Here is an 8041-nt window from a genome sequence, read left to right as displayed (position 1 = left end):
AAATGGAAATCGCATGGCCTCCAGAGAGGCTACCCTCATGCAGCCTCGAAGCTTGGCGATTCATTCCTCTTCGCTGACGGGTTCTGTTTGCCAGTTTAATTGTGTATTTGTCCTCTCTTGTCAGATGACCCTCTCGCTTTCGAATGCTACTCCTCTGAAAACACACTCATTCTTAACCTGCTTTTTACTTACATGGATTAAATATTCCACTTCTTTAATTTACCAGCAAGCTCCCTATTTGTGCTTAATTTCCACGATTTTTTCCCCTTGTTAATCTCTAGAATATTCTCTCAGCTCAGTAGTTGGTTTTACTGCTAAGCCTAGGACCTTCCTTTCTTCACCAGCCCTGGTATGAGTCTCAGGGACCACAAGGTGCACAGTGGTCATAGGGCAAGAGGGTACAGACATGTAAAACATGTGGTCTGCGCCAGTGAGGTCTCTCTCTCTGTCTCTCTCTGTCTCTCTGTCTCGGTCTCTGTCTCTGTCTCTCTTTCATATGCACATGCACATAACATATTACATTTTATAATAAATTTATAAATTAAATTAAATATAAATTGAATATATTTCTATTTATGAATATGTGATGTTAACGGTTGCTTGTACTTTGTAGTGTTATCCTAAGAACCGAATAAGTCATTTTTATTGTCATTATATACCACTTATTCAGCTGTCAGCCTCCTTGTATTGGGCCATGGAATGTGGCTTCACTGGTAAGCGCCCCGACACCCTGGATTCAAACTGCAGCTCTGTATTAATAGAGTCCAGTGATGTCTGTGATCCCAGAACTTAGATGAAAGAAGAAAGAGAATCCGAAGTTGAAGGTCATCCTTAGCTACATAGAGAATTCGATTGATTTATTTATACATTTATTTGTAAATACATTCATATATCAGATATATAATTGCAAATTAAGTAAGGTAAACCAACAACACAACAACAGAAAGTCCTTTAGATTTACTTCCTGTTCAATGTCCTGGAGGCACTCACACCAACTTGCATACCGTTCCCATGTAGTGATCTTAGTCACCTCATTCCATGACCACTCATGCTGGATGTGTAGGCAGACAGACAGCATTGGCTGTAACGTGTATTCTTATTAAATCCTTTCTACTCCTTACTCACTCAATAGACAAACACTTCCTGAGTGCCTCCTCTGTCCTGGTCCCTTGCCACCTGCAACACAAAGACAGCAGGAGAGAAAGTTGGCATCTAACGTCATGAAGCTTGTAGAGGAAATAGCATACACGTCTAACAACAGAAAAGTAAAAGAATCACACTGCCACAAATAAAACAATCTTCCTTTTTTTTTTTTCACTTCACACACATGGCAAATCTAGATGAATCTGCTGTTCTCCTACTCGGTTTCCTGTCTGTAGCGAATAGGATCTCGTGAGCTGGAGTTCAAGAGATGGGTAGTGAAGCTGGGTGCACGTGGCAGGGAATGGGCCACATTCAGTGGTGGACACAGAAGCTAAGCTGTTACCACACCCATAATGCTTTGAGACATTCTCCGTCTCCCTCTCCCTCCCCCTTTTTCCCTCCTCTCTCCCTCCTTCATCTCTCTGTCTCTTTCTCTCTCTGTCTCTGTCTCTCCTCTCTGTCTTTCTCTCCCTCCTTCCTCCCTCTGTCTCTCTGTCTATCTCTGTCTCTCTGTCTATCTCTGTCTCTGTCTCTCTCCCTCCTCTTTGTCTTTCCTCTCTCTCTCTCTCTCTCTCTCTCTCTCTCTCTCTCTCTCCCCCACTCTCTCTCTTTCTCTCTCTCTCTCCTCACTCCTCACTCCCTCTCATCCATCCCCTTTTTCACTCAGATCCTAGCTTCACTTCTCCCTCACTTGTTAATGGTCCATAGGATTCTGGTGACAGTTTCTATTTCAACAACAGAAAACTCTTGTTTAAACACTGGACTTAAACAAGGCAGGAGAGACCCTTCAGGACCCAGAGCCGCCAAGCCGTTGTCTCTGATGGCACACCATAGCCAGGCCCGTGGATAAATGCGGCCTCAGCCAGGAAAGGATAAATGATAGATGATTTGGAAGAAATAAATGACAGGGTTGTTAAAATGTTTTAGGGCAAGGGACATTCGAATAAATGCTACAGGGTGATTTATTTTCCAGAAGGTGTTCCATTCGCTGCTGAAACACACCTATGCTGGAAAATGGCTATAAAAAAATCTGTGTATAAAAAATTTACACAGCAGCAAGCTGATCCAAGCCTTTCATTTACTGACTCCACCACCCTAGTTCCAAGGGCACACATTTCTACATCCTTTCAGAATGTCAGCATCTGGATGCCCAGAGCTACCTGAGTTCGGGAGGACTCTGTGTCCACACACTAACCTGTTCTGTGTGGGTTAGTATCTTCCTCCAAACTGAATACAGAAATCTTCTCCCAGACAGTATTGTACAGCTACCAACCACTATTCATGAGGGCTCCTGGAGTCAAACCTTCAAAGACACTCAATGACAGTATCTTAGCCAGGGTGTTGTGGACATCAGAGTTCAGTGTAAAGCGCGAGTACTAACACCTTGCTGGGAAGAGCAGGTTCGAATAAAGCTGAGGAAGGGAGGGAGGTAACAAAGTATGAGCTCATATGCTGCTGAAATGGCCGCAGCCTTGCTAGGAAGCTCAGACAATGACTCTTCCTACTAGACAGTCTTACCACAAGACTCTGCTCAGGAAAAGAGAAGAAGAGCAGCAGATCTGGTGATGCTGTCCATTCTATCTCATGAGGACCGTGAAGCCCCACCTGCCCAGCTTGGTTTCCTGCCCCCCACTCAGTTGCAAATGGAGAAGATGGAGGCTTTAACTGCCCACTCAGGCTGGTCATCAGTGCTGAGCTCCTGTGGCTTCCTAAGGCAGTGGGTCACAAGCTATTCTGGTATGTAGGCTTTGATTCTTCAAAACCTGCTTAAATAAGGCTTCCTCCCTGCTAGCCCAAGGACCAAATGTAGGGGAGAAAGATAGCCACTAGGACAAGGCAGATGTGGACCTGTTTAGAAGTAGTTCTCTGAGGGTCACCAATCGTTACTGTCAGGATACCAGCAGTCCAGCTCAGTCCCCAACATTCATGTCGGTGAGCTCCCAATGGCTCGCACGCCAACTCCACGGAGATTCAACACATCTACAGACTCCTCTTCTTCTGCACCCACATCTCACTACAGGCACACACAAAGATAGGTAATAAAAACATAATAAAATAAATATAATAAAATAAAAGTATAGGCGTATTTAACACATCTTCCCTATGTGCCATCAGAGTAGGTGATAGAGGCTTAATACTTTAGCTTTTTGGGTGGCTGAAGGAGGAGGATTGTAGCAGCAATAATAAACAAATGGGGAGTGGTTCCAGTCACCATGCCACATTAGCGCCAGCTACTCTTGGGTCCCCGGCGGTCTCTCAGCCTCCATGGCTAGCCCCACGAGTGGCCACTCATCTAATTCCCATGGAAGGTCGCTGCCATGCCAGTCCCATGAAGAGACTGCCTACATCTAAGCTTTCTTGCTTCTCCCATTCCCAGCAACCCGGTAAAATCAAAACTCTTGTCATTTATCAGTCAGATTTATATCAGTAAATCCCCACCCCACAAAACGTCCACACAATGAACTCAGAGCCAACTGATATTGGTATAAACTGCCCCTCTATATCGAACAAATTTTCCTGTAATTATCCAGCCCTTATAAGATATTCACAGCTACCTATGGCCATTTAAAGCCACACAGATCTGGGTTGTCCTTCTCCTCCTCCAACTTGGTTCTTCTCCCTCCTCCCCCTATCTCTCTTGCCTCCCCAAAACTCTGCGCCTGCCTCTCCTTTTCTCTGCCCAATCGCAGGTCTTATCTTGTGCCTGCCCTCACCTGTATATAAACAACAACCCACAGAGGATCATCGTGTTCAGATTCCCTAGGGCTTTAGAATAAGTTCAAGGGCAGCTAAGACAAGCTAGTGAAAACCATTCTCAATCAATCAATCAATCAATCAATAAATAAATAAGAAATTAAAAAAAGAGCTAGTGATATAGCCAGTAGACTTCCTACCATGCCTCAGGCCCCACATTCTATCTCTACTGAATGAGAGAAAAAGTCATAATATTTCAGAAGTGTTGAATTCCAGATGTAAATCCATGGGAATAAAAATTCATATGGAACCAACCAAAGGGAAGCTAGAAGTGTCTGAATGCACTGACATTTAGGTACTGGCTTTCATCCAGAATTTTAGAGGCCACCTAGCTGACCTATCAGCTTTGCTGGAAATGACTTCCAGGTGTCTGGAGCCACAACCATCATGGCTCTCTAAACTGCCTCCAAGAACGCAAAGGGAGTGCAAACTGATTTGAAACCACCAACCCACCACCCACACCTGTGCAAGTGTCCAGTGACAGACCCTCATACTTTGAATACCAAAATGTCCTCCACAGAATATGCTGACTCTGGGCTTTCAGAGTGTGGTTGCTATGAAGGGCCACAGAGACCATTCCCGAAGCTGACACCAGTCTTGCTTTCTCTCACTTGTAAGTTCATTTCCCTTCACCTCATATCATCCTTTTTCTTTACCCCACAATCACCCTTCGTCCTCAGGAAGCAGGAGTGGAGACTGGCTCTCTCACTCCACATGAATTAGCTCTCTGTCTTTTACTCATCTCACTGTTCTGTGATTGGGCAGAGCAGGCCTGGTGCTGTAACAACAATTAGCCCTAGACAAGCCCTAGCGTCTCCTTAGACAAGTCATTAGACACCTACTGTGTGCACCAAGGGACCCAGAGTGCTTTGGGTAGGATGAGGAGTGTGTCAGACTCCAAAAGAAGTGGCTGCCCCATTTGCATATAAAAATGTAACCTTACATAGACCTGATGGGGGGATATAAAACTGCCACTTTAGGCTCATCATTTTCTGAGCCTCCTTACACACGTTCACTTTAGTCTCCAGCTCTTTCGATCAAAAAGTAATAGACCAAAAACAAACTAAGAATGCAAGCAATATCTAGATTGCTGTAGAGTGCCTTCATCCTCCTCTCAGTTAATTGACTGAACCAGGAAGCCTAATTAGGGCCCCAATCACTTCACACTGGAAAGCAGCCCCTGTACATTAGGACAACCTCATGCTAACTAACACTGCACATTAAGCCTAGATCATGCTCACTTGCAAGAAAATCATTTTTAATGGAAAGAACTTCGTTTTAATGTTCTGTAAATGGGCCATTTATTGGTATACAGAAGGGTCAGAAGAACTAATTAGCGACGGCTTAAGCACATGTAAGTGATGTGGTTTTCCCAGGTTGGCAATTGTGATCCCAAATCCCCAAGCAGAAAACTAAGATGTTGGTGGATAGCAGATCCCAGAGAGCCTGTGGGATTATCCACGGGTTCATGTGCCCGTACACTCGACTTAAATACCACAATGTGAAAATTAGCTTCGGTAAAGCAAGTTTAGGTCATGTTTGTCCTTTTGGTTTCTATGGGATCCTAGAGGCTGAAAGGCTACTTACTTTTTGACAATGGGCTCCTCGATATCCTTTCTTCACTTTGTGACCTTCAGGATGAATGCCAGAAAGCAAAATCTTTCCTCTTTTTAAAAAAACAAAAACAAAAACAAAACATTATCCAGACTGCATGGACAGTCATTATCTGGAGTGATTAATCCATGCTATTCTGTTACTGTTTTCTTGTAACACACTTTACCAAAATGTCTTCACCATGAGACCATCCTAAGCATTTATTTTCTTCCCCCCTACAGTGTTATGAGCAAAGGGAGTAATTTTAGAACTTGAGAGCAAAGCCCCTGAAGACATTAAAAACTAGCTCAAAAATATTGTACAATTGCTTCAGGCAAGTAAGGTTTACACCAGTTATAAACATCTGGCTTGCAACTGTATTTACATAATGAACTCACCCTCTGTATTTACCTCCAGAGCACCCTTCCTTCTCCCTTAGGGAGGTTCCAGAGTGTAGCTGAGCCATCCAGACAATATGGGACAGCTGGTCGACCTTTCGGCCTCCCCTCACTTCATGCAAATGGGAAGGGATCTGTTTGCTCCTTAAATCAATCTTTCATGACTGTCATTTTCATTGTTTCCATATAAAGCTATTTCTTTTCTCCAAAATGTATAGGATGTATGCATATTCTTTAAGCAAGATGGTCAGGTTCACCACAGGAAACCCCACTTCTGGCATCAATCTCTATTTCCCTTATGTTGCTGGGATGGAACAGTTTCACCAAAGGCAACTTAGATTAGGGAGAGATTTATTTCATCTCACACTTCCAGGTCGTTGAGGGACGTGAAGGCAGGAACCATGGAGGAACACCAGTGGTCGGCTTACTGGTTGGCCCATGCTCAGATAGCTTTCATATCCCTTTGTTAACAAAATGGTACTTCCAACAGGGGCCAGAGTGCCTCCCACATCAGTTATCAAACAATACAGTTGCTCACAGACTTGCCATCTGGGCAACTCTTCATCAGAGCTTCTCTCTTCCCACGTGTCTCTAGCTTCCACCGGGCTGACAATTACTAAGCAGCCCCACTAGTAGAGAAAAGAGGCAGAGGAAGAAATGACATTTCGTGTCATGTCCCTTGCCTGGCAGACACCAGGCCAAGGACTGTGGCAAATATGAACTAAGAGGTGGCTTGAACCTACAGGATTCATTCCATGAGCGCTGGATGACAAATTTAAGAGATACCAGATCAAGCCCTCTGAAGCTCGGAAAACAGGAGCAAGTCCAAGATACTGAACATTAGCCTACATAATTTAATTTACACTGTTGGGTTATGTTTCTGCTTAAGTCTGAGTGTTTTCTTATGGTGGTTCCTCTTTTGGAATATGGAAAATATGTGTCTTTGTTTTTTTTTAATTTTACAGGAGCCCACAGTTGAACACAGCTTTTAAAGGGCTGTAAATAAAGACAGTGAGGCTTTTAAAAGCTGGACTGTTTAGTATTGTAATACCAACATGAGGAATTAGCACAGGGAAGGAAAGGTTATTATAGTTTAACAAGGATGTCTTTATTTGTCAACGCGATGAGAGGTGGACTGTATGCCCAGTTTTCATTGTCAACTTGACACAACCTAGGGTCATCTGGAAGAAGAAACCTCAATTGAGCAATTGCCTAGATCATATTGGCTGACACCCAAGGTTGGCCTTCTGCCTCCCCGTACACATGCACATAAGTGCACATGCACACCCTTATGCACACATCCACATGAGCTCTCACACACACACACACACACACACACACACACACACACACACACACATATCCTGTAATGGGACAGTATATTATTGGCATTACCCAAGCAGAATAAAGGACAAACGTTGAATTCTAAAATAATCTCAAGCAAATAATTTGGAGCAGAAAGTAAAGATCAGTGGAGGGGTCGGAACAGTTTAACCCTGGTCTCCTTGTCCCCTGCCCTTCGGCTCTGAAGAGTATAACTGTGTATCTACAAGGCAATAAACAGGTTTAATGCTCAACCCTTATCACGTACAAAAATCAATTACCAGTTTTAGATGTAGGACACACACAAAAGGTCAAGTTAAGCAACCATAGGATAAGGTACAGACAGCCTTTCAAACCTCTAAGTACAGAAAGAAAATGTTAGCAATAAAACCCAAGCCCCATGATGTGAGGTTGCTTCACCATACACAAACTGAAGACTGACTTGGGCTTCTAGACACAACAGGTCTGCTATGCGTATGAAGTCACAGAGACTGTTACCATGCACAAGACCTGCTTGAGTTCAAACCAGACAAGACCCCAGCCCTGTGAAGGGGAAAGGGACACAAAGTCCCACTTCTACCAAAGAAACTATCATAACGAAACGAAAAAATCAGTTTTCTCCAGTAACTTCCACTAGAGGTATCAACCACACTCCAGGGCAGGCCCCAAGCCCAGGGACAGTTAGGCAACACAGAATGTGTGCACTTTTTGTTTTGTTTCCTTTTGTTTTGGTATTTTTTTATTTTGATTATAGGAATAATTTAATTATAGGGATAATTTTCTTTCTTTTTTGTTACTTTTGATTTTCATTTTTTGTTGTTTTGTGGCTT

This window comes from Rattus norvegicus, chromosome 4 (assembly GCF_021556685.1).
Source record: "Rattus norvegicus strain SHRSP/BbbUtx chromosome 4, alternate assembly SHRSP_T2T, whole genome shotgun sequence".
Taxonomy (NCBI): domain Eukaryota; kingdom Metazoa; phylum Chordata; class Mammalia; order Rodentia; family Muridae; genus Rattus; species Rattus norvegicus.
This window is presented reverse-complemented; position numbering follows the sequence as displayed.